This window comes from Dasypus novemcinctus, chromosome 12 (assembly GCF_030445035.2).
Source record: "Dasypus novemcinctus isolate mDasNov1 chromosome 12, mDasNov1.1.hap2, whole genome shotgun sequence".
NCBI lineage: Eukaryota > Metazoa > Chordata > Mammalia > Cingulata > Dasypodidae > Dasypus > Dasypus novemcinctus.
The window spans coordinates 109,029,185-109,054,404 of record NC_080684.1 but is presented as its reverse complement, the minus strand read 5'-3'; positions in this window follow the sequence as shown (position 1 = coordinate 109,054,404).

Sequence of the window (25,220 nt, the reverse complement as noted above, 5' to 3'; positions counted from 1 at the left end):
ACTAATAGAGGGAAAAATCTATGTCTAAACAAGTTATCTATCAATAAACACATTAAAATGACTTGATAAAGTTCAACTCTAATTTATGGTATAAACTCATAGCCAGATCATCAATTATTAATGAATACAACCATCTACTGGAAACAGAATAAAAATTAACACAATCAACATTAAGAGAATTCAGTAAGGTTGGAAATAAGTGATTACTTTATATCAACAATATTCTTCTAAATTAGAAATAATAGTATAATAGAAAAAGGAATTCCATTCACACAATCAATTACAATTACAAAAATCTAAAAAATATTCTGAAAGGAACATCCAATATTGATTGGGAAAATTTAAGTTCTGTTAAATAATATAAAATAAACCTTCAATAAATGGAGGAATAAAACTTGATCAAGGATGGGTTAATTTAGCATTACAGGCGGTGGACTTGGCCCAGTGGTTAGGGTGTCCGTCTACCACATGGGAGGTCCGCGGTTGAAACCCCGGGCCTCCTTGATCCCCGTGGAGCTGGCCCATGCGCAGTGCTGATGCGCGCAAGGAGTGCCGTGCCACGCGGGGGTGTCCCCTGCGTAGGGGAGCCCCACACGCAAGGAATGCACCCAGTAAGGAGAGCCGCCCAGCACGAAAGAAAGTGCAGCCTGCCCAGGAATGGCACCGCACACACGGAGAGCTGACACAACAAGATGATGCAACAAAAGGAAACACAGATTCCCATGCCACTGACAACAACAGAAGCAGACAAAGAAAACACAGTAAATAGACACAGAGAACAGACAACCAGGGTGGGAGGGGGGAAGGAGAGAGAAATAAATAAATAAATAAATCTTAAAAAAGAAAGATAACCACTACTACTTTCTTTAAAAAAAAATAACATTATAAAGCTTAATTTTTTCTACACTTACACTAAAAATTTAATGCAATACCTATCAAAATTTTATTTTTATGAAGTCGACATATTCTAAAATTTACATAGCAGGATAAAGTCCACAAACATCTAAGTGAATTTTGAAAAGAAAAATAAAGGTGGGGTTAGTATCCTACAAGGTATAGTGACAGCATCCAAACACAATGTCAAAATTCCAACCATGTGGTCGCCATGACACAGGAATAGGCAAGGAGAACAATTGGACATGAAACAGAACTCAAAAACAGGCTTGTGAGTATCCAGGGCAGGTGGGATATGAAAAAGGTGTCAATTTAGTAACTTTGCCTGGCAGGAAGGCACTTCCACATCCACTCTGCAATCTGCACAGATGTAGCATTTGTCCATGTTGACATGAACACAAACCAGTGTGGAAAGGATGGGTCGTTTGAATAAACAGTGAGTCCTAACATGGAGAAAACACAGTTTTCATATTCTGTCTCATATCATATTCACAGGTAAACTCCAAATAGATTTTTGAAAAATACTTCCATGTAAAAAACTAAACCATAGAAGCACACGATAGGACTGCATTTGCATCTGTTGTTGATGGGATTCTCAACCAGACCTAAAAAGTACAAACTACAAGACAAAAACTGATAGATTTAGAGTACATCAAAGTCAGATTTTCTTTCAAAAAAGACACCGTAGGGAGAAAATAATGCAGACATATAGAAGACCAGAAGAAGTTTATAACATCTGAAACAGACAACAGCATACAACTTCAGATTTACAAGGCACTCCTGAAAGTACACACACACACATCAAAACAAGAATCAAATAGAAACATTGGCAAAAAGTATGCAGACAATTCATAGAAAGGCAAAACTGAGTGGCTAAGAAATAGTTGAAGAGAGAATGAAATTTCCTAAAAAGAAAAACTCAGAATGGCAAAACACAGAAAGGAAGTTAACTCCCTCTGATAACTAGGAAGTGGGGAACAGAATCTTCTCTGCAGATCCAGACGTAGTGGCGAACGATTTGGCAGATGGTAGGGAAATTGGGTATGCAAATGTCTCAGTACCCTGCAATCTCATTCCTCAATGTTTATTCCTCAGGAATTCTCGCATGCCTAGAGACTGGAAATGGAGGATTGGACAAACACAATTCATTGAAAGAATGCCATGAAACACTGCAGAAGTTGGAAGCAATGCCGTGAATACATACAGCACATCAAACACCTACTACTCTCTCTATGCTCTTTACTTACATTGATTAATTATTCTTAAACCAACCTATGAGATTGACTCTTGTATCATCTCTCCTTTACAGATGAAACTGAAAGTTTGAGAATATTTTTTAAAATTAGAGTAGTATAGGTTTACAGAAAAATCATGTAAAAGTTATAGAGTTCTCATATACCCCCTATTATTAACATCTTGCATTAGTGTGTATGTTTGTTATAGTTGTTGAAAGGACTGGTTTGTGTTGCACATCCTATTATTTTTTCTTTATTCTAGAAACATATATAGAATAAGATTTCCCCTTTCTGCCACATTCAAATATATAAATCAGTACTGTAAATTGCATTCATAGTATTGTGCTACTATCACCACTATTCATTACCAAAACTCTTCATCACCCAAATAGAAACTCTTCCACAACTTACGCCTTAACTCATTGCCTCTCTCCACGCTGGCCTGTAGCAACCTGTTTTCTAGTTTCTAAGTAAGTGCTACCTCCTACAATCAGTAAGCATCTGGGTTGGATTCAAACCAGGAATTTTTTCCTGAAGTTGTGCTCTTTTAAAAATTTTTTAAAAATTTTCAAAACATGCAAAAGTAGAGAGAACAGTATAACGAACCCCATGAAATCATCTCTCAGCTTGTATAATAAACAGTTCATAGAAAATCTTGTTTCTTCTATGCTTCCACCCTCTCTCCCCAATCTTACCCCCAGATTATTTGTAAGCAAATCTCAAAGACAGTATGATTTCATCTTTAAATGCTATATGTGTGTGTGTGTGTATAAAGACACCATAAGGAGAAAATAATGCAGGCATATAGAAAACTGGAAGAACTTTATAACATCTAAAACAGACAACAGAATACTACCTCAGGCGGCAGACTTGGCCCAGTGGTTAGGGCGTCCATCTACCACATGGGAGGTCCACGGTTCAAATCCCCGGCCTCCTTGCCCCGTGTGGGGCTGGCCCATGTGCAGTGCTGATGTGCACAAGGAGTGCCGCACCACGCAGGGGTGTCCCCCACATAAGGGAGCCCCACGCGCAAGGAGTGCTCCCGTAAGGAGAGCCGCCCAGCGCGAAAGAAAGTGCAGCCTGCCCAGGAATGGTGCCTCACACATGGAGAGCTGACACACCAAGATGACATAACAAAAAGAAACACAAATTCCTGCGCCGCTGACAATAACAGAAGCGGACAAAGAAGACGCAACAAATAGACACAGAGAACAGACAACTGGGGCGGGGGGGGGGAGCAGGGGGTAGGGGAGAAAAATAAATAAATAAATAAATCTTTAAAAAAAAAAAGAATACTACCTCAGATCTACAAAGCATTCCTGAAAGTACACTCACACACTTCAAAACAAGAATCAAATAGAAACATTGGCAAAAAGCCAATGTTTTTGCTTACATATATATATATATACACACACACATAAACACATATATATCTGAAATATAAATTCTTCCCTTTTTGAAAATATAATCACAATATTATAATCACTCTCCACAGTTATCAACAATGAATTTTGACTATTATCAAATAAGTTGTCAGTGATCACTTTTCCCTGAGTGGAATGATTCTAGTTTATTTGATACATACACAGCCATACGCTGCAATTGCCTTGTTTTCTATTGCCTCCTTTAATCTTTAATAGGCTCTCCCTCACATATTCATTCACTCCCTCTGTGGATTTGCTTCGTTGAAGATACCACATTTTTCCTGCAATGTTTCCCATGGTCTGAGTTTTTGCCGATTGCATCTCCATGGTGTCATTTAACATGTTCTTATGTTCCTGGGTTTCCGAGGAATTGATCATTAGGCCTTCAAGCTGGATTGGATTCAGGGCTGACTTTTAGCAGGAGTATTTCACACACCATGCACTTCTGTTATAACTTATGCAATGCCTGCTTGTCCCCTTTCTCTGGTGTTATCTAAGGATGAACACTGCCTACACCCTCGAGACTAAAAATCAGGACATTCAGATCTGATAATTGCTTATTTATTTATTATCTGAAATAGTTTTGTTTGGAAACTTCCATCTTGTCAACTCTCTGATTACTCTGAGGTAAATTAGCACAGGAAAAGCAGAGCAAATTACTGCCCAGTACTTATCAGTTTTCACATTAAATGCATTGATTCCTAGCATCCTCCAAAGTTAATCAATTAATAATTTTCAGTATTATTATTAACTAATGGATTTAAATACACTTGATGTTTTCCAGCACATTACAGTTAATATATTTATTGCTCTCAAATTTTCCCATTTTGTTTCAGTAAGAGCCGATGGATTCTGAGTACTTTTCATAGGACCTCGTGCCAGGGATACACACATTTTTTGGCCTAGACTTAGAATCACCAGTTTCTGCAATGGACTCTGGTTCCTTTTAGTGAGAAATGATGTTTAGACAGAGGCTACTCTTAGCCACTATGCTATAGCCTCTCTCTGGGTCCTAAAACTATAGAATTGAGTAGAAAAGTAAGAAACCATAGAATAACACCATTTTTTACAATAAAAACATATGCACAAAAAACACTTGATTTTTTTTTTAAAGGAAAGAAATAGAGACAATCCATAAATAAACCCGGGTAGTGGCTGAGAGTGGCAGGGGTGGGCAGTGTCTGCTAATGGACACTGGGCTTTTTGATGGGAGGATGAAAATGTTCTGAAATGAGTTAGTGGTGAGACAAATACATGAAAAACCAGTGAATTGCACACTTTAAAAGGTTGACTTATGACATGTAAACTATATGCCAATTTTAGAAAAGGAAAGAAGTAATATGCCCTGTTACTCTCCTAGGGGCATATGCTAGAGAAATTCACCCATGGACTTGGGCACATGGCAGTACCGGGGGTTGCAGGCAATCTGGGTGTCTGCTAATGGGAAGGGGTTCACTCATATGTGGGGGTAGCTAACATGACATTCTATGCAGCAAATGGAAGCTGTAATTATGAGTAAAGACTAACAAGGATACATATTAAATAATAGTGCCTTTTTGGTAAATCCAAGAAAGCAAATGAGATTTATGACACATTTTACATAACTTTAAAATAGATTTGTATATGTGTAGACATATACAACACTGCCTATTTTTCAGAGTTACACATACATCTTACCACATATGGCATACACATCAGTGCTCATACCCAGCATGACTGAGGGGTTCAGCCGTGGAAGAGAAAACAATTGAGCAATCCAACGACACGCTGGGGTCCTGCCTGAACTGAGGACAGCCAGGAGGTGGCTATGAACCAAGGATCCAGGAATTAAATTAAAAGCAATCTCAATCCAATTCAAATCTTTACTTTTATTTCCCTCCAAGTATATCCTTAGTTCATTGCAAAGTGCCTTCGCAATGCTCTCTCCTCACTCCTGCTGCTCTCAATTCCCTTTTCATAATGGGCTATTACTTTCAAAACCCTCTTTCACTCTCATACTCTACTCCCAACTCCAAAATCGTCCTGATTCTCTGAGCTCTTGTCTTTTTTCTGCTCCTTTTTTTCCTTGTGTCTAATCTTTCATCTCTACCTCCTCTGCTTCTCGGGGTCTGATCTCCTATCTAATGCTCAAACAGACTCTACACATAGAAAAATTCAGGAGTAAGACTGGCAAGTGCTGCCTTCTGCTCGGGGGGTGGAGGCGGCGGGAAGGGTAGGGGTTCAGGGACACCCACAAAAGTTAGAAGCCTCTTAGTCAGTGAGAAGGGGAAATCCTTAATCACTCAATAATCATTTTTATCTCTACATCATCATTAATTGCTTCCTAATGACTCACAGCAATAGAATCACAGAATAAAAAATTTAGATCTGAAAAGTGTCCTTAGAAGCAATTTATTTCAAATATGCTCAGTGACTTCAGTTCTTTCATCAGCTCACTTTTAAACTCCTCCAGAAACCTTCTACCTACACATTCATCCATCTGATTCTCCTTACGTATCCCAAACATGAAGCATACCAATTGAAATCCAGATATTCTTCCTAACATCCTCCTCTAGTATGCCCCAATTCAGTAAAAGGGAACACGGTCTAGACCCTTATTCATGCTAAACATCCTTACTTATGCTATACATCCTTATTCACATTAAGTGCCCATATTCATGCTATATGTCCACATTCATGTTATCTATTCTTATTCATGCTATATGTCCTTTATATATATATATATATATGTTCTTTACACACACACACATATATACACTTTTTAATTTTTCTTTAAATATACTTAGATTATATAAGTGTTACATAAAAAATGTAGGGGATTCCGATATGCCCCAATTCCTATCCCTCCCACATTTTCCCACATTAACAACATCCTTCATTAAGGTGGTACATTTGTTACAATTGAACGCATTTTGGAGCATTGCCACTAAGTGTGGATTATAGTTTTCATTGCGATTTACACTCTCACACAATTTTGTAAGCTATGACAAGATATATAATGGCCTCTCTCTGTCATTGCAACGTCATTCAGGACAATTCCCAAGTCCTGAAAATGTTCCATATTATACCTATTTTTCTTTCTCCCTCCCTTCAGTACCTCCAGTGGCCACTGCCTCCACATCAATGATAAAAGTTCTTCCATCACTAGAATCACAATAAGTCTATAGTAGAATAACCGTAAGTCTACTCTAGTTCATCGTTCATTCCCCAATCCTGAGGATTCTGGGATGGTGATGCTCACTCCACTTCTAATTGAGAGGGGGCTTAGATCCCATGGGGGCAGATGGATGAGGCTATCTTGCTTGCAGTTGCAGACTCATTGTCTATCATCATCTCGTTGTTAGTTGTCCTGGGTGAGTCCGATGAACTGGAGAGTAGGTGCTGCAACTCTTCTGAGATTCAGGGCCCAACTGGCAAATGAACTGCCCAAAGCTTTAAGTCTCTTCGATATATATCTATCAAGTCATAGGTCCAAATAGAAGGGGCAGAAGAGCCATGTGTAGGGAAGACACAACTGAGTCCAACTCTGTCACACTGGGGAGAATAAATTCCAAAGTAGGACCCACTGGCAGGGTGCCAAACTCCTGAGCTGTCTGCCCTGCCTATAGTGTCTGGTTGTCTCCAGAGTCCTCAGGATCCCCTCTATTTGAGCTCATATTTACTGTGGCAGTAATTATATCCTGCTGAAATGTACATAAGTGTAACCTCTGGAATGACCTCCCAACTCAACTTTGAAGTCCTAGCCGTATAAACTCATTCGTCTTTACCCTTTTCCCTTTTTGGTCAAGGTCTTTTTCCAGTTGCATAGCTAGTTGGTGTTTGGTAGTAATCACTTGGTGTCTTATTCATGCTAAATATCCTCATTCATGTTTACATCATTATTCATGCTACATATCCTTATTCATGCTGTACATCCTCAGTCATGCTATACATGCTTATGCATGCTATATGTCCTCATTCATGCTCTATGCCTAGTTGGTGCTTGGTAGTAATCCATCTATGCCTTGTTCATACCATATGTCCTTATTCATGCTATATATCCTCATTCATGCTATACATTTTTATTCATGCTATACATCGTTATGCATGTTATATGTCTTATTTATGCTATATGTCCTTATTTATGCTATATGCCTTTATTTATGCTATATATCCAGGTACATCCTTGACCCTTCCCTCATCTCAAAGACCAAGCTTGTCAATCATCTATGAATAATACCTTGTGTTCATCCAATTCCCTCAATAACAGTCATTCATTTAACAAATATTTGTTGAATGCACACTTTGGACTAGATCTGCACTAGATGTTGGCATTCAATGGCAAATAAGAAAGACTGTTCATGGAGGGAGAGGAGAAACACTTTTAACAATAATTTCAGAAATGATGAATTCATGACAAGGTTAGTAAGTGCAGTTCATCTCAATATGCCTCTTCTTGGCAGTGTTGGGATTCTGTGGGCTCTATTTCCCTGGTTCCTTTGCAAGGTGGGTTACCTGTTAAGTCCTTCCAATAGTCAGCATCAGCAGGAGTTTGGAAGGCAGGGGGACAGAAGCCTGCCATCTCTTTGCTTCCTGTTCTGAGGACCATACGGTCAAGTGAAGCGCACCTTGCCCTCTGCTGAAGCAGCCTGGGAGGTTCCAGTCTCTGGCTTACTCTGGCATCTCAGCCTCACCAACCCCCTCAGAGGCGGGTGCAGTAGCTGCAACATGCCCCAAGCTCAGAGCCCCATGGGGCTCCACCTCAGTGTTCCTGGGATCTGACAACTCCTGTCTCTTTCCCCTTGCTCCTCCAGCTCCAGCTGTGCTCTTCCAACCTTCAGTTATTAACTCTGAGCTGCCGCAGTATTCCCTTTCACTTCTTGAGCCACCCAGTGCCTGTGTAATCAATTCCCTATTTTAAATTCCACCTGTTAAAACGACCATGTGGGCGTTGTTTCCCTGATTAGATCCTAACTGTTACAGTACTTAGTACAAAGAGTTGTTCCAGTTCAGGAAATAGATCTCAAAGACAGGATTCTGGGATGGGTTTGGTCATATCTTTGGCCTTAAAAGCAGTGTTGAGCTCACTAGCACAGGCAATTAGATACTAATATATCTATGCAAGGCTGTGGCATCAGGACTAACTGAAGAATCATCTGCTATGCCTCGAGGAATGAAGTGGTGCTTCACTGGACATGATTGTGGTAAAAATGATTACAAAAAATTATTCTCAGGAATCGTGGGAACATGGTGACTCATTAGGCAGAAAAGGGGCAGCTCTTCCCAAACTACAGAGAAACAGCCAAAGCCTGACTCAGGGACCTGTTTTGGGGGTCAGCAGACCAGGGCACTGCCTCACAAATCCCAGGAGGGTGAGAGACTGAGGGACAAAGAAGCCAAAACAACAAACTGTGAGTTACTAAACCTCCTGGCTGCTGGGAAGGGCCCCCTCCCCTCCGAGGTAATCAGCAGTGGTATCACCCCTGCTAATTTCAGCTGACTTAAAGGGGAGCAGAGGTCTTCCTCCCTGCCAGCTATTACAAGGGAAAAGGAAGGAGGACTTGGGAAACTTTTCTTCAGTGAATCCTGCCTGCAGAGCCCACTCCAGCCAGACAAAAACAAAGGAATACTTAGAGAGATATGCCTCCCAGGAAAGGTGAACCAAGGAGTGCCATCTGCTGACTGGTCTGGAAATTACATGGACAGAAACTGCTTTGAGAGCTCTCTTTATCCCACCCCTGGGAGAAAGTCTGTGACCAATTACTGAGTCCCTGGTATGATTTTGGTAACTTAAGTGGGACAATTTTAAAGACTTAGGGTAAGTTGAACCAAATATCAAAGAGCTGTGAAAAAATAATAACAATAGGCAAGAGAGAGAAATTGGCCATCAAAGTAAATTCACCAACATATCAGATGCTTAGACATCAGGAAAAAATGGCAAACCAAGCTAGGAAACAGGAAGAGATGGCCCAGCCGAGGGAACAAACCAAATACCTGAAGAGATTCAGGATTTGAAACAATAAACAATGATAATCACACAACTCTCCTAAATCATTTTAAAAAATGGAAAGAAAACATGACTAAAGAGATAAAGGATATTAAGAAGACACTGGGAGAGCATAAATAACAATCTGAGAGTCTGCAAAGAAAAGTAATTGACCTTATGGGAATGAAAGACATGATGAATAAGATTAAAAATACATTAGAGGCACACAAGAGCAGATTTGAAGTGCTTGAAGACAGAGTTTGTGATTTTGAAGACAGAACATCTGAACTGGGAAAGACAGAACAGAAAGAGAGGAGAATGGAAAAAATGGAACAGGGTCTCATGGAATTGAATGGATGATGCAAAACACAAAAACATACAAAAGGAGAAGACAATGGAAAAGGGGCAGAAAGAATATTTGCAGAAATAATGACTGAAAACTTCACTACCCTTATGAAAGACTAAATATCAATATTCAAGGACAACACACCCCAAACAGAATAATCACAAACTGACCTACCCCAAGACACCTATTATTCAGAATGATAAATATCAGAGATAAAGAGAAGATTCTGAAAGCAGCAAGAGAAAGGCAAAGCATCACATACAAGGGAAACTCAATAAGTTTAAGTGCCAACCCCTTATCAGAAACCATGGAGGAGAGAAGGAAGTGATGCAATGTATTTAAAGTATTGAAAGAGAAAAACTGCCAGCCTAGAATTCTGTATCTGGCAAAACTGTCCTTCAAAATGAAGGGGAGTTCAAAGTCTTCACAAACTGATAAATTGTGTTGCCAAAAGACCAGAATTACAAGCGATACTAGAGGGAGTGCTGCAGCCTGAAAGGGAAAAACAAGGGTGAGAGACTTGGAGAAGAGTGTAGAAATGAAGAATATTAGAAAGGGTAAAAAGATGGACTATAGAATGATATGACGACAACAGAAAGCCAAAGGTCAGAATGGATGAAGTAAGCAATGCCTTTACAGTCATAACACTGAATGTTAAGGGCTTGAACTCCCCGATCAAAAGACAGACACTGATAGAAAGGATTGAAAAATACGAGCCATCTATATGTTGTCTACAAGAGACTCACTTCAGACATAAGGACACAACCAGTTAAAAGTGAAGGGTTGGAAAAGGGTTGGTTCCAAACCAAGAGTAACCAAAAAAGAGGAAGAGAAGCAATACTAATATTGCACAAAATATAACTTAAATGCAACACTATTATAAAGGATGAAGAAGGTCATTATATATTAATAAAAGGAGCAATTCACCAAGAAAAAATGACTACTAAATATTTATACACCTAACCTTAGTGTACCAAGATACATGAAGGGAGAAATAGATGTCTCTACAATAATAGCTGAAGATTTCAGTATACCACTGTCAGTGCTGGACAGATCATCTAGACAGAAAATAAATAGAGAACTTGAATAATATGATAAATGAACTATACCTAACAGACATCTGCAGAGTATTGCACTCCAAAACAGCAGGATATACATTCTTTTCAAGTGCTCATGGATCCTTCTCCAAGATAGACCATACATTGGGTCACAAGACAAGTCTTAATAAAATTAAAATGATTGAAATTATACAAAATAAGCTGGAAATCAATAATGGACAAAAAAAGGGAAAAGTCATAAATATATGGAGATTAATCAACACACCCTTAATTAGTGGGTCAAAGAAAAATTGGAAGAGAATTCAGCAAATACCTTGATACAAATGAAAATGAGAGCACAACATATCAAAACTTATGGGACATGGCAAAGACAGTGTTGAGAGGGAAACTTATAGCCCTCAGTGCTTACGTTAAAAAAGAAGAAAGCTAAAATTGATGATCTAACTGCACACCTGGAGGAACTAGAAAAAGAACAGCAAACTAATCCCAAACCAAGCTGTAGGAAAGAAATAGTAAAGATCAGAACAGAAATATTGAAATAAAGAACAAAAAAATAATAGAATTAACAAAACCACTACCCAGGTTTATTTATGGATTCTCTCTATTTCTTTCCTTTTAAAAAAAATGAGTGTTTTTTGTGCATGTGTTTTTATTGTACAAAATGGTATTGTTCTATGGTTTCTTGCTTTTCTACTCAATTCCATAGTTTTAGGATCCAGAAAGAAACTATAACATAGCAGCTAAGAGTAGCAAAGAAACACATGAAAAAATGTTCACCATCACTAGCAATTAGGGAAATGCAAATCAAAACTGCAATGAGATACCATTTCATACCTATTAGATTGGCTGCTATGAAAAAATTGGAAAACTGTAAATGTTGGAGAGGATGTGGAGAGACAGGAATGCTTATCCACTGTTTGTGGGAATGTTGAATGGCACAGCCACCGGGGAGGGCTGTTTGGCAGTTCCTCAGGAAGCTGAATATAGACTTGTCGTGGAATCCAGTAATACCACTGATAGGTCTACACCCAGAAGAACTGAGAGCAGCGACATGAACAGATGACTGCACACCGATGTTCATAGCAGCATTATTCACCATAGCCAAAAATTGGAAACAACTCAGGTGTCCAACACTTGATAAATGGATAAATAAATTGTGGAGTATACACATGATGGAATATTATGCAGCAGTAAGAAGAAATGAAGTCATGAAACATATAACATGGATGAACCTGGAGGACATTATGTTGAGTGAAGTAAGCCAGACACAAAAGGACAAATATGATATGATTACCCTAATATAAACTAAACATATTATATGAAATATAAATATATGAAATAAAAATATGAGTAGAATTGCATATATAAGACCATTTTTCTTTGAAGCTGAACAAATCAATAGTACAAAATGTTAATATCAACACACAGTGAATGTACACAAAGAGCAGACAACTGGGTGGGGAGGGCAGGGAAGAGAAATAGAGAAATAAATAAAAAATAAAAATCTTAAAAAAATGTTAATATCAGACAAAAAAAAAACATACTAAGTGAAGGAGACCAGATGCAGAGTACTACATATTGTATGATTCCATTTATAAAACATGTAAATATAAATCAATTTATAAAGATGACAGATTAGTGGTTATGTAGGTCTGAGGAAGGAATGCCAAGGGGTGTGGAGCCTATTTGGAGTAATGAAATTGTTCTAAAATTCTTGAGATGATGAATGTACAACACTGTGATTATACTAAAAGCCATTGATTATACACTTTGGATAGAACAGCCAGAAACAGCAGCTATGTACAGTGGAGGAAGTGCAGAGGGATTGAGAGGTGAGGAATTTTCTTGTTTGTTTGTCTGTTTTATGTTTATTATTATTATTATTGAAATAATGAAAGCACTCTAATAATAATTGAAGTGATGAATGCACAAATGTGATTCTAACAAATAAAATTGATTGTACACTCTGGATGAATTGTATGTTTATTAATATGTATTAATAAAATTGATTTGTTATAAAAAATGATTACAAAAATTATGCGGATGAGACTTGCTTTCGTCTACATTGGAGACCATACAGGGAATGAGCAAAAGGAGGTCAGGGCTTCAGAGGCTCAGTCTAGGTCACGCAGAGAGAACCACAGATCTTCAAGTGACCTAAAAATCATTTCCCTTTTCTTGTAGCTTCAGTGAGGAACTTGCTGAAAATCAGAACCCAAGTGTATTGGTGTAAGTTGCTCACTGTCTTATGTAGATGTTTAGGGAGAAATGGGGTTCAGAGTCTTGTAACGGGTGCTTGGGATGACTAAGGTAAACTTGGGAATCTCACACCCCTGAGTCTCCCTGAGGGGCCCTTGCCAGCAGGAGCAGCCCTCTTCTTCCCCTCTCTAGGAATCTAGTGCACTCAACCTGTTTAAAGATCCTGGAACACACTGGACGGAGGGAGCTGACTTGCAAATGGACAGTTATTCCCCCCAAACCCACCCTCGATTCCCCTTGTACTGCATACTGCTCTTAGAGTCACATCTGTCTGTCTTCTGGGGGGCAAGTATAGCATCTTGCCTGGGTGGAGATAGTTTATACTGTGGAAAAACCACCAGAGTTAGCTAATTCCCATGAGAAGAAATGTGGGGAAGATGTGTGGAAATGGATCTGAAGGGTGTCAGACCGGAGAGGATAGAAGATAAGTAGGACTCAGGCCAAATTTCCTGGTAGCAATGTACTCACCATTTAATGTGTTAGTTTGAGAAGCTGAAAGAGTCCCTAACAGTTTTCTCTATTGATTGATTGAAACTTGGACTCAGTAAAGACCCACATTCATCTGAGATGCCAAGTCTTCCCTGACATAATGTAGAAAAGGGAATGCAAGGGCTGAGACCCCCAGGACTTGGGAGTCGGTCTAATTTGTGTTCCCTGCACATTCCTTCCCCCACAACCCTCCTTGAGAAGGCCCAGGAGACCCTCCCGTGAGAAAGCTTGGAGGAACAGAAGTGATCTGCTCAGCTCTTTGGTAAGCTTGGGATGAGGGTGGCGGGTGCCCCATGGAATGGAGGTGACGGAATCCTGACTATCGATGCCAGGGGGCAATAGCTAGAGGCAGACAGGGCGAAGAGCTGATGGCTTTTCTCCACTAGGGCCCCTGACAGTGACTATTGATAGAGGTGACCCTAGCCATGCAATATAGAGAAAACTTCACAATCAAACATGGAAAAACATCCACTCTGGTGGCAGAAACCCAGCTGAAGACACCACAGTGGGGAGTCACGCTTTCTCCCCCAGTTCCCGTGCTTGACCCTGTTCACAGGCTCAGAGCTCCTTGACCAAAGGGGCAATTAATTGAAGGAATAGCCTCGACACTTTTCCATGAGCATGTACTGCACGCGCCCTCCAAGCTTCCCCCGAGGGCCCTGCAGTTGCTGGCTGGAATGACAGTGAATTGGGCAAAGGGAAATGACCTTGGTTTCCTTAGTTTACTAGACACTGCCTCTGAATTGCTGCCAATTTCTTGGAACCCAAAGGTGACTGAAGTACTCCATTCGGATGAGGACCTTGGTGGTCAGAGGACAAACTGGCCTGTCCAGCCAGGCAACCACCTACACACTGAGCGTAGAACAACAGGAATGTATTCTCTACAGTTCTTCTTTTTTTAAAGTATTTTTATTGTCTTTCTTTTTAAAGATACCTAGGTCACACAAAATGTTACATTAAAAAGTATGAGGTGCCCTTATATCCCACTTCCCACCTCACCCCCCAACTCCTCCCACATCAACAACCTCTTTCATCAGTGTGGCACATTCATTACATTTGGTGAAGACATTTTGGAGCACTACTACACAGCATGGATTATAATTTACATTGTAGTTTACACTCTCCCCCAGTCCATTCCATGGGTTATGGCAGGATATATAATGTCCTGCAGTATCATTCAGGACAACTCCAAGTCCTGAAAATGCCTCCATATCTCACCTCTTCTTCCCTCTTCTTGCCCTTAGCAACTCCCATGGCTACTGTCTCTACATCAATACTACAGTTTCTTCCATTGCTAGAGTCACAATAATTCTATAGTAGAATACCAGTAAGTCCACTCAACACATATTTTATTTCTCCATCCTGAGGGCCCTGGGATGGGTGATGTCCACTCCACCTCTAAATCGAGAGGGGGCTTAGATCCCACATGGCTGATGGATGGGATTCTCCTGCCTGCAGTTATAGACTCTCTCGGTTCCCTGGTGTGGTGGTTGACCATTCTCACCTCTTGCTAGTCGACTTGGGTAAGTCCAACAAGACGGAGAGTAGGTGTTGCAACCCTGCTGAGGCTCAGGGCCCAGATGGCACAGGGACAGTCCAGAGACTCAAGTCTCCTGAGCATACTCCAACCCCAGCACCAACCATAGGTTCAGTAAAAGTGACAGAAGAGGCATGTGTAGAGAGGTCACATCTGAGTCCAACTCCATCACACTCAGAAGCACAAATTAAAAGGTAGGGCCAACTGGCAAGGCACTGAACTCCAGAGTCATCTGCCATGTCTGCAGGACCTGGGTGTCTCCCTAGCCCTCAAGAGCACCACTACCTGGGGTTGTATCTACTTTGGTATCTCTGGGATCCTGCTGAGATATCACGACCCCTCTGATGACCTTCTGACTCATTTTGAAGTCTCTTAGCCTTATAAACTCATTGTCTTTACCATTTCCCCCTTTCTATTCAAGGTCTTTTTCTAGTTGCATCTCAAGTTATTGATTGGTAGTAATCCCTCAGTGCCAAGGATGCTCATTCCCAGAAGTCATGTCCCACACTGGGGGGAAGGTGATGCATTTACATGCTGAGTTTGGCTTAAGAGTGGCCACATTTGAGCAACATGGAGGCTCTCAGGAGGTAACTCTTAGGCACCCTGCAGCTCTAGGCCTAGTGGAAATTTCAAGCACACAGGCTCATAAGCATAGTCATCAGTATCAAGGACCCATACCTGGACCATCCTTCTTCACTTGTCTTTGCCCTTGCACTTGGGGGATTGTTGCTATTCCATTGGGGAATGTGACAGAGCTTCCCAGGATGGGAACTCAGCACTCCCTCAGTTGTCATGTGTAATTCTACCTACTATGTCAATACCCAAAGGACATCCAAACATATCTATATACCCTATATGCATGCCCTGGAGAACTCCTCCCACCCATGCATCCCCCATCAAGGACACCCCACACCAGTGCTCCTCCCCTGCCATAGTTGAACCCCTCTGTGATCCACACCTTCTTCAAAAATGAAGCCTAATATATTGCCAAATTCAATTAGTAGGAAAATGAAATAGTAGTGACAGGTTTCAAGATTAGAAATAGAATACATAATAATTTAGAAAAACTAAAATAAAGTGAAAAATAAATTGGGGTATTAAAATGTAACATCCACATGTAAAAAGATCATTGCTGGGGAAGGGGGAAAAGGGTTTGATATTGGGTGTACAGAAGTCCCCTATATTGTATACGTGACTTTACTATAACCTAAAACATTTTTGAAGACGCAATAAAAATTTTTTTTTAAAAAAAGGATGTAGACCCTGGGGAAAAAATGAAGAGGTTGCCTTGCCACTGTGCATACAGGGCAACACCTATTCCAGTGGTGAAAGGCAAAACACCTCCCCAGTTCTTGAGGATAGACGTCTGAAGTCGCGATGGAGGTGGGGCCGTGCTCCTTGGAGGGGCTCTTGGCGAGACCCCTCCCTGCCTCTCCGGCTTCCAGGGCCCCAGCCCCTGGGGTGGCCGCACCGCTCCACCTCCTTTGTCTCCTTCTGGCCTTTTCTCCCTCTCTTTCTCTGTGTCTGTGTCCACACCCCCCTTTGCTTGTGAGGACACTAGTGATACCAGATTAAGGCTCACCCCTCCAGCGTGACCTCGTCTTCATTGGACTAGCTCCGCCCCACAGCCACCCTATTTCCAAAAGAGGCCACTTTCCACGGGACTGGGGGGAGGGTTTTGACCTAATTCTTGGGAGGCCCAATGCCACCCATTACGCCACCATGTTTACTTACCCCATTTCCACAGGGTAGAATTAGAATAGACATGCTTGACCCTGCCAGGGCCCACCCTGGCTCCCTGCGAAAAGCCCTTGGAGTTTCTCTGCCGTGTTGGGATGGGGGTCAGAGATAGTTCCTCAGCTCTTGGGGAACTGCCAACAAGGGTCACCATCAAAGTCCATGCAACCTGCTGGTTTGTCCTATCTTCACGGCAAAGAAATCTTGGAAAGGAGAAGGACAGCTGCATTACCTTAAAATTGAACAGGGGGCAAGTCCGCTCAGGGCTTCTCTTCTGGACGGAGTCTCTTCACAGAAGCGACTCACCATTGGCCTGGATCTGCAGCCAATCCCCACGTTAACTGCCTGAAATTCAGGCCCTGGTGAATCCCATCTTTTCCAAAGGCTGAGACCCAACAGCTAGCAGCCTTGGCACGGCAGGATTGGGGAGGGAAAATGGTACCTTTGAATAAAGACCAAAGTGTTGAATAATGTGTAGGCTACAGTTTTTAACGTCTAAGCCAAGACTGCGTCTGTGGCTTGAAGTAAGTGTAGGCCTGTCAAGCTGAAAAGTCACAGGATCCCCTGAGTTTTATTGGGGAAGAGATAGGTAGGAGCATCCCCCTATTGATAAATTGACAGGAGCAGTGAGAGCTAAAAATAAGCTCTGATCCAATCCGAAGCAGCGTGCCCTCAATAGAATGGTCACCCTGCATTAATCACAATTAGACCAGTTGTCTGACTCTGTGCTTCAGAGTCTCCTGCCATGTCCTAATCCCACGAGCCCTGAGGCACTTCTGTCCTCTTCTCTTCTGCATCGCGGGAGCACACAAGCTTCATGGTGCAAGGAAGGGGCACGATAACAATGACGGAAATGAGCCAATAAATATGAATGAATAAATGAATTTCATAGAAAAGGGAACAGATTCCCAAGGAAGGGAAGGGACAACCCAGATCATGGAAGCAGAACCAGGAGAATCAGAACTCAGACCCAAATCTATGGATTCTTGGCTCAGTGTTTTCCCAGCAAATCAAGATGAATGCCTGCCACTTTTTCCCAAGTCAATGATAATGAGCTCTCTTCTACATGCTAAGCACTAAATCCCTACCCCCCCACAATGAAGACATACTACCCCCTTTTTATGGATTAGCACATAGAGTCCTGGAGAATTCTGGCCCCTTATTCCTTGGCAATTAATAGTCACGGGGCCAGGAATGGAAGATGCTGGTCTCTGTAGAGTATAAACTCCCAGAAAAGGAAGGGCTGTAATTTACTGACCAATGCAGTGACTTTAAGATGTGATTCTGGACCGACCAGAAATGAAAACCCCAGACTAAGGGAACCCCAGGTCCTGGAATAGCAGCTAGAACAGACAACATGCTCAAAACATGTTTACTTAGTAATCGAAAAGGATTAAAAAAAGCCACACCTTCTCCAGTATTCCTGACCTTTCACTGAGATGCTAGAAATCTAAATTTTTTGAGTTTGGATACACTCATGTTCATTGCTTCATTAATAATCCAAGCATGATACAATAGAACTGGGAACTGCTTTTTAAGAAACCTAACATTGTAAAAAACTAAAAATTAAAGAAAAACTTTAAGAATTAAGCTTGCTAAAGTTCCATACCCACAGCAAGGCTTTCTTCCATTTGTAAAGGAAGGAAAAAAAGTTTCCCATAAACAGCACTTCTCCTTACTGGCTTTACAATACAATTTGATTTATAAAAATTCAATTTACACAGAACTTTCAAGAGAGACATTTATTGTGGGAAGTGGGGTATTTGACATTTGTTCTAAGATCAATAAGTCTGGGGACTGTTTTGAGTTCAGGACAAATGCTTCTGTCCTCTCGGCTTGGCCGTGGGTACAGGTGGGCCCTTCTGAGTCAGCTGAACGGCAGGCGTAATTTTCCATTACACACGATTAGGTTGGTGGTGAGCGATAAATTCAGAGGGCCAGTGCCGGCCAGGCACTTTCAGGAAGTCTATAAAGTGTGTATTTACAGAATTGGGCTAAATCGTTACAGGGAGTTTAAAAAAAATCAATCTACTGTTGTATCTCTCCATGTAGAGAGGCTGCTGTAGAGGAAATGATCAATAAATGATGTCCAACATAATGGCCATAATGATAATAACAATTTACATAACTCTCTTCCCAACTAGAATATGCAAATAAAGATGGAAAAAGTATAAAAGTTTCGGTCCCATCAACCTTTGGGTGGTTGTAGCTCAGCGTCTAGCTCTTTGGGTATTTAATTTCAGATTTATCTCTCTATTCTCAGATTAGACACTGCAAAGAGTTTCTAAACTTCTGGGGAAATGCTCAAAGACACATATTTGATCTTTTCCTCCTCTTTCCAATTGTTCCCTAGAAAATATTCAAGGATCTGGAAAGCTGTGTGATCTAAATGGCTGAAATTTTGAGGGGTTCTCCAGCTGAGTTCGCCCTGGATTAATAAGCCAAGCCTTCAGCAGTGCGTGGATGCCAGAGCTGGCCGGGACCCCAGCCTCCCGGGCTAGGCAAGGGGCATGGCTGGGCAGGAAATCTCCTGGGATCCACTGACCAGCAGCGAGCTGACCACGCCCGGCGCCCGGACAAGGGGCCTGAGGCCGCAGCGGCCATGCAGCTCAGCAGAGTGGAGCGCACCTTCGCTCCAGGGCAAACAGGCCCGTGGGGCCCGAGGCCCCAGGCGGCCGCAAGCAGTTGGGCAGCGCAGTGGCGGCTGCAGTGCTGGCTGACCAGAGGGGAAGACCGTCCTAGAAGAGGAGGGAGGCTCCTGGCCCGAGCCGACCCCGCACTGAGCCATGTGGGGGCTGGAAAGGTGGGGCTCATGCTCCCTGGGCACGGGGGCACCTCTCCTGCCACGTACCAGGGCTCCCGCAAGCTTGGCACCTTACTGCAGCGCATGTGTGCTACTGCACAGGACTTAGCCTGCGTGCTTTGCAAGGTGCGAGCCGAGAGGAACGCGCTCCAGGTTGTGTGCAGGACTGGGGAAGCAGCCCTGTGCAGTCTGTGGCACTGAGGGCCTCGGGGCCTCGTGGGCGGCAGCAGGGGGCTCGTTCCTCCACAGCCTCTCCAGAGGGCAGCCCACAGCATGGCAGCCTGCTTGTGCAAGCCAGCAAGGGGAGGGCCAGGCCAGGCAGACCTCCATGTACCAGCAAGTGACCACAGAAGCCACATCCCGCCCACTTTGCTCTTACGGGTTCAGGCAAGGCAGAGGCGCCGCCCGCATTCCAGGGTTGAGGGTCAGAGCAGGAGGTGGGGGTGCAGGGACCACCTCCGGGTGTGTCTGCCTGGGTCACTAAACCTGGATCCAGCCTGCCGGGGAGCCCAGGAAGGCCCGATTGGAATGGGGAGGGGCTGGAGAAGAACTTGGGCTTACTAGTGCATCAGCTGTGGCTCCAGCCATCCGCTCATCCATCCTTCATGACTGCTGGGGGGGGCTCCTGTCGCAGGACAGACACCACCTTGCCCACCAAAGGACACGCATCGCAGGGCTGTGGGGGTGTCTGCAGCAGGACGGGGGCACGCACCCCCCTACACACGTGTTCTCTTCTTTATTCACTGAGGCATTCAGCAAGCGCTCACTGTGTGCCTGTGCTCTGGCCGGTGTAGCAAAAGACTGACTGCAAAAAAAAGGAACCAGGAGAGCCACGGCCTGTCTGTGCTCAGGACGGGGGGCATCTGTAGGTGGAAGCAAGGGACTGAGAAGCAAGAAGAAAACAAAGGGGGATGTGGGGAAAGGAAGTGACATTTTATAACGAGCCCTTGGTGTCAGAATTGGGGAGCGCAGCAGAAGAGCGACGGGCAGATCTGGAAGGAGAGGAGGAACCAGGCGTTTACACGAGTGTGTGATTCAGAAGCACCTGAAGGACCCCAGGCCCACAAAGCCTTCAGGAGACGGAGGCCAAGCCCGTCGCCGGGATGGCAGCAGCTCTGAGCGCAGCACGGAGTAGGGCAGCGCGGGGCAGCCACAGGCGCCTGCAGCCCCCAGGCCCCGGCTGGCCCTGGCACAGGCAGCGGACCAGGCGGCCAGCACGGCTGCAAGAGGGGCGCAGCTGAAGCAAGCGGGCAAGTGAGATGATTTTTGAGGACCATACATGCTGGGAAGAGAGTAATTTAAGATAACGTGAAATGGGTCCCTTCAGCTCAGACATTTCAGAAAGTTCCGAGCAGCAGCATTTAAGCTGAGGCCTAAACAACAAGGAGCAGGAGCCAGAGAAGTGAGCAAAGGGCATTCCCCGCAGAGAAAGCCGGGGCCTGTTGGGGGGGGGGCATCCCGTGTTTGGGGAGCAGCGAAAAGCCCCGCGGGGCTGGGCAGGAGGCGCCAGGGCAGTGGAGGGCAGCAGAGCTGGGCCAGAGCAGTGAGGACTGTGCTCACTTATGGCTGCAAACGGGAACCACTGAAGTTTTTAATGGAAAATAAGCAGTTTTCGAAGACAGAAATAGAACTCTTTGTTGTGCTCAAGAAATATCTGAATCTGCATATCAAAAGCTCTCATTAAACATCAGGCAAACAATGCACAAAGAACCACACCTAGATAGATCAACGGGAGACAACTGAATTTCACTGTAAAAAAAATCACACTTGGCAATTATAAAGCCAGGAAAGGCAGCCTGCCAGAAACAGGTGGGAAATCAGGCTGGCTCAAACTCTGTGAGCACTAAGAGAATTTCTGCAAGTTTGGAGGAAACAGTTCTGTTCACGCGCCCCACGCCCAGCTTCTGTTCACCTGCCAAAGCGAAAGAGAGAGAAGGGGCGAGAGCGAGGTGTCCGCGGGCTCCTTCTCAGGGCGCGCACGGCCCAAAGCCAGCCAGGGCGCGCTGCCTGCCGGGGGGCTGGACATCCAGGCGAATGTGTTCAAAACACTGCCCGGGCTTCACTCCAAAAACCGTGGCATGGGTATAGTCTTGCAGGTAGAGTTTCAGGTGAGGGAGAAACAGCAGTTTAATCAGGGCCTCAGGTGAAGGCGATGGGAGCCGGGCGCGCCAGGTGAGCCGAATGGGTAAGTGGAGATGTGGGGTCCACTCCCCGGACCCTCGGGGACCTCTGGGCGTCAGACTTATCTGAACCAACAAATTTCTTTCTCTTGAGGAGTTTTGTTTTGTATTAGGCTGCGCTTAGCCAGGGTTGGGACCCCAGGTAAGGGGCCTAAAGGGAACAGGTGTGCTGTGGGCCAGGTGAGTGGCAGGCCCGGGGAGGGGGCGGTGCCGAGGCTGGGAGGCGCTGGGGTCTGCGGGAGAGAGGACCCCTGTGCTGGGCGGAGCTCCCTGGAGCCCTGGCGACAAGGACGTTTCTCTCTCAGGGGTCCTGAGGTCTCCACTTTACTGCTCCTGAGAGCGTGGATATCGAGCCAGGACCAGCGAGGGGAGGCTTCCGAATTCTGGCAACTCCTAAGTCCAGGGATCGGCTGTGCCGAAGGGGCGGGTTGGCGCAGACGCAAGCAGGCCAAGTGTGTTTGGGGGACCGCGAGGCGGGCCTGGAGCAGAATGCAACTTTGAGGGGATGCCTCGCGCCCCTGGGGTGTCCACAGCCCTCCCAGAGCAGGAGGGGGACTGTGGCCTTCTTTTTCTCCACCTCCACCTCTTTCTTGTTCCTCCCCAGGGGAGGAAAAGGCTAACCTGGCCGGCGAGACCCTCCCTTTCCCTGGCCCAGCACTGAAACCAGCCTCGAAAGCGAGAAGAGAGGCGGTGCCGGTTGTGCCTCCAGAAGGCGTGGAAGGGCCCGGGGCTCCCTCCCTGCTTCTCCCCCCGGGCTAAGCCCCCTCAGGAGGCTGCTCCCCAGCAGGAGGGCTGCCATGCCCCCAGTTTCCGGCTGGGGCTTGTCCACAAGGGCCACTTGGGGCAGGAGGTACAAATCTGGCCACTTCCAAAGAACCCAGAATCTAGGTGGCATTTGATCCCATTTGGGCTGCTGTTCCTTTTCTTCTTTTTTTTTCTTCTTAATTTGATAGAATAAAAGGGAATGGGGCTGATCAGTTCCTCCAACTTTCAATAATGAGTCAGAAAAGATAAATATGAAAGGCCTCAAATTAATTCTAAGGAGCTTAATTATTTTTTCCTGGGATGCATTCGCCCTGAAATGAGTTTTCCTATCTTCCCTGCGTACAGCAGCCCCCCGGCACGGGAAAAGTTTATTTTGGGCTTGGGGAATGAATTTGCAATTAAAAAACTTGCTGTCATAATCATAAGCATTTGCATAATATGGACTCTTCATTAGAGCACAGAGAATAAAATCAGTCTGATAATCAAATCAATTCATCTGCTATTTATTTAAAGTTGCTCAGGCCCACGGAGCCGGGGGTTAATGGGCAGAAAGTGAGGAGGCAGTGCGATGCGGGGACTGAAGCCTCGAGCTCCGCTGTCAGGAGAGACCTCAGCGCAGAGAGCGCGTGCTCCCGGATGTCGAGAGCGGGACTGCCAGGGCTCTCCCCGAGGGCCGCGCGGGAGACGCGGTGACATCCAGCTTCCCACAGAGGGGCACGGATCCTAGGATATAAAAGCTCCCCTGAAGTTGAAACTTCCCAGGACGGCATTCCTGAGCAGCCTGCACCGTCCTTTGGGAGGAAACCTGTGCAGAAGTGCCGTCCTCAGCACACATGCGCACACACACGTGTTCATGTACACACAGATGTGCACCCTCCCATGCACACACACACTCACATATACGTGCTCATGCCCAGACACCCATAGGCACTCACACACCCTCACATACACTCACTCACGCATGGACACACTCACCCACACTCATACCCACTCTCACGTACACATATGTTACTTTCACACGCACACACACAAACTCACATATTCATACTTTCTCATACATGTGCTTTCACACTCACATGCACTCACACACAGACATACACCACTTGCTCACTCACACACTCACATAGACTTACACACACACGTGCACATATGCACACACCTGTCAGTTCTCACTCTGGCTTTGTTTCAGTCAGTGCCAAGACTCAGGCACTGTGTGTACTGCATGCAGTGCCAAGTGCGAAACACAGAAACTATGAAACGGTTTCTGGGTAGGAAACTGCAGTTTGAAACAACTGGAGATGAAAAGAATTGCTTCTGAGTTCAATTTCCCACGAGGAAGAAATTGGCTCAGGTAGAAAGTCTTTGTAGAGCAAACCTACTGTGTGCAAGGATTGAGCTGTGCATTCAGGCTGGGCGATATTCACTACCCAAAGCTATGCCACAAAGCTTGTCCAAGTCTGGTCTCCAGGGTTGGGACAGCATCGGTGACCGAGGCAGAGCCAGTCACTCAGAGCCCTGCCACGGCTGCCCTCAGCTTTCATGGGCCAGGGCATTCCTGCCTGCCCCATTTTCTGTCTGCCCTCAGCTTTCAGGAGCCAGGGCATTCCTGCCTGCCCCACTTTCTGTCTGCCCTCAGCTTTCAGGGGCCAGGGCATTCCTGCCTGCCCCACTTTCTGTCTGCCCTCTCTGTCCCCTCTCCCTCCATCACTGACCTTGATGCTTGCCCTTGCCTCAGCAGCAGAATCCTTAGCAAGGGCTGTTCCCTCTGCAGAGAATGCTTTTCCTAGAGAAGTAAATGGCTTACCTTGCACTGCTCAGCGCCCTGCTCAAAGACCATCTCATCAGATCCGGCCCACCTCCAACTTAGCCCCTCCCAAACACCGGCCACTGCATTACAGCCACCACCTGACAAGCTACCTGGGCATCTGTTTATATTCTGTGCCTGTGAGCTATTCCTACTTCTAGGAAAAATGATGGAAGCACAACAGGTGCTAGAATATTTTCCTAATGAATGAAAGAATGACCAGTTTTCCATAATCTTGGGAAGAGGTTGAGTGACTTTCCTTAATGTATGTGGCACTAAATGACAGAACTGAAGCCTAGTTGATGACTGCAGATACTAAACCCCTACCTCTTAAGCCCTCTGGAAATCTGAATGCTCAGAGAGAAGGGAGAATAGTGTGTGGGAGTAAGGGAGGGGAGCAAGAGGAGGGAGAGAGTGGGAAGAGAGGTGGGGCACAAGTGTGCCAGGTGGAAACCCCAGAGTGCCCCCAGGCTGGGACAGAGGGGCTACTGTCTCCTTGGACAACAGGAAAATGTTCTTTGAAGGAAGATGCATGTGGCATGGTGAAGGCAAGGGTGTGGAGGAAAAAGGGACAACCTGAATTGGTGAATAGGTGGGGGTGATGATGGAAATGGAGAGCAGAAACATCTTCCTCTCAAGGTCACTCTGCCATAAATGTGGTAAACTTCAGTGTCTAACCCAGTGAGAAGCTGCCCCTGTATTTGTTGTAGGAACAGTTGGGGGT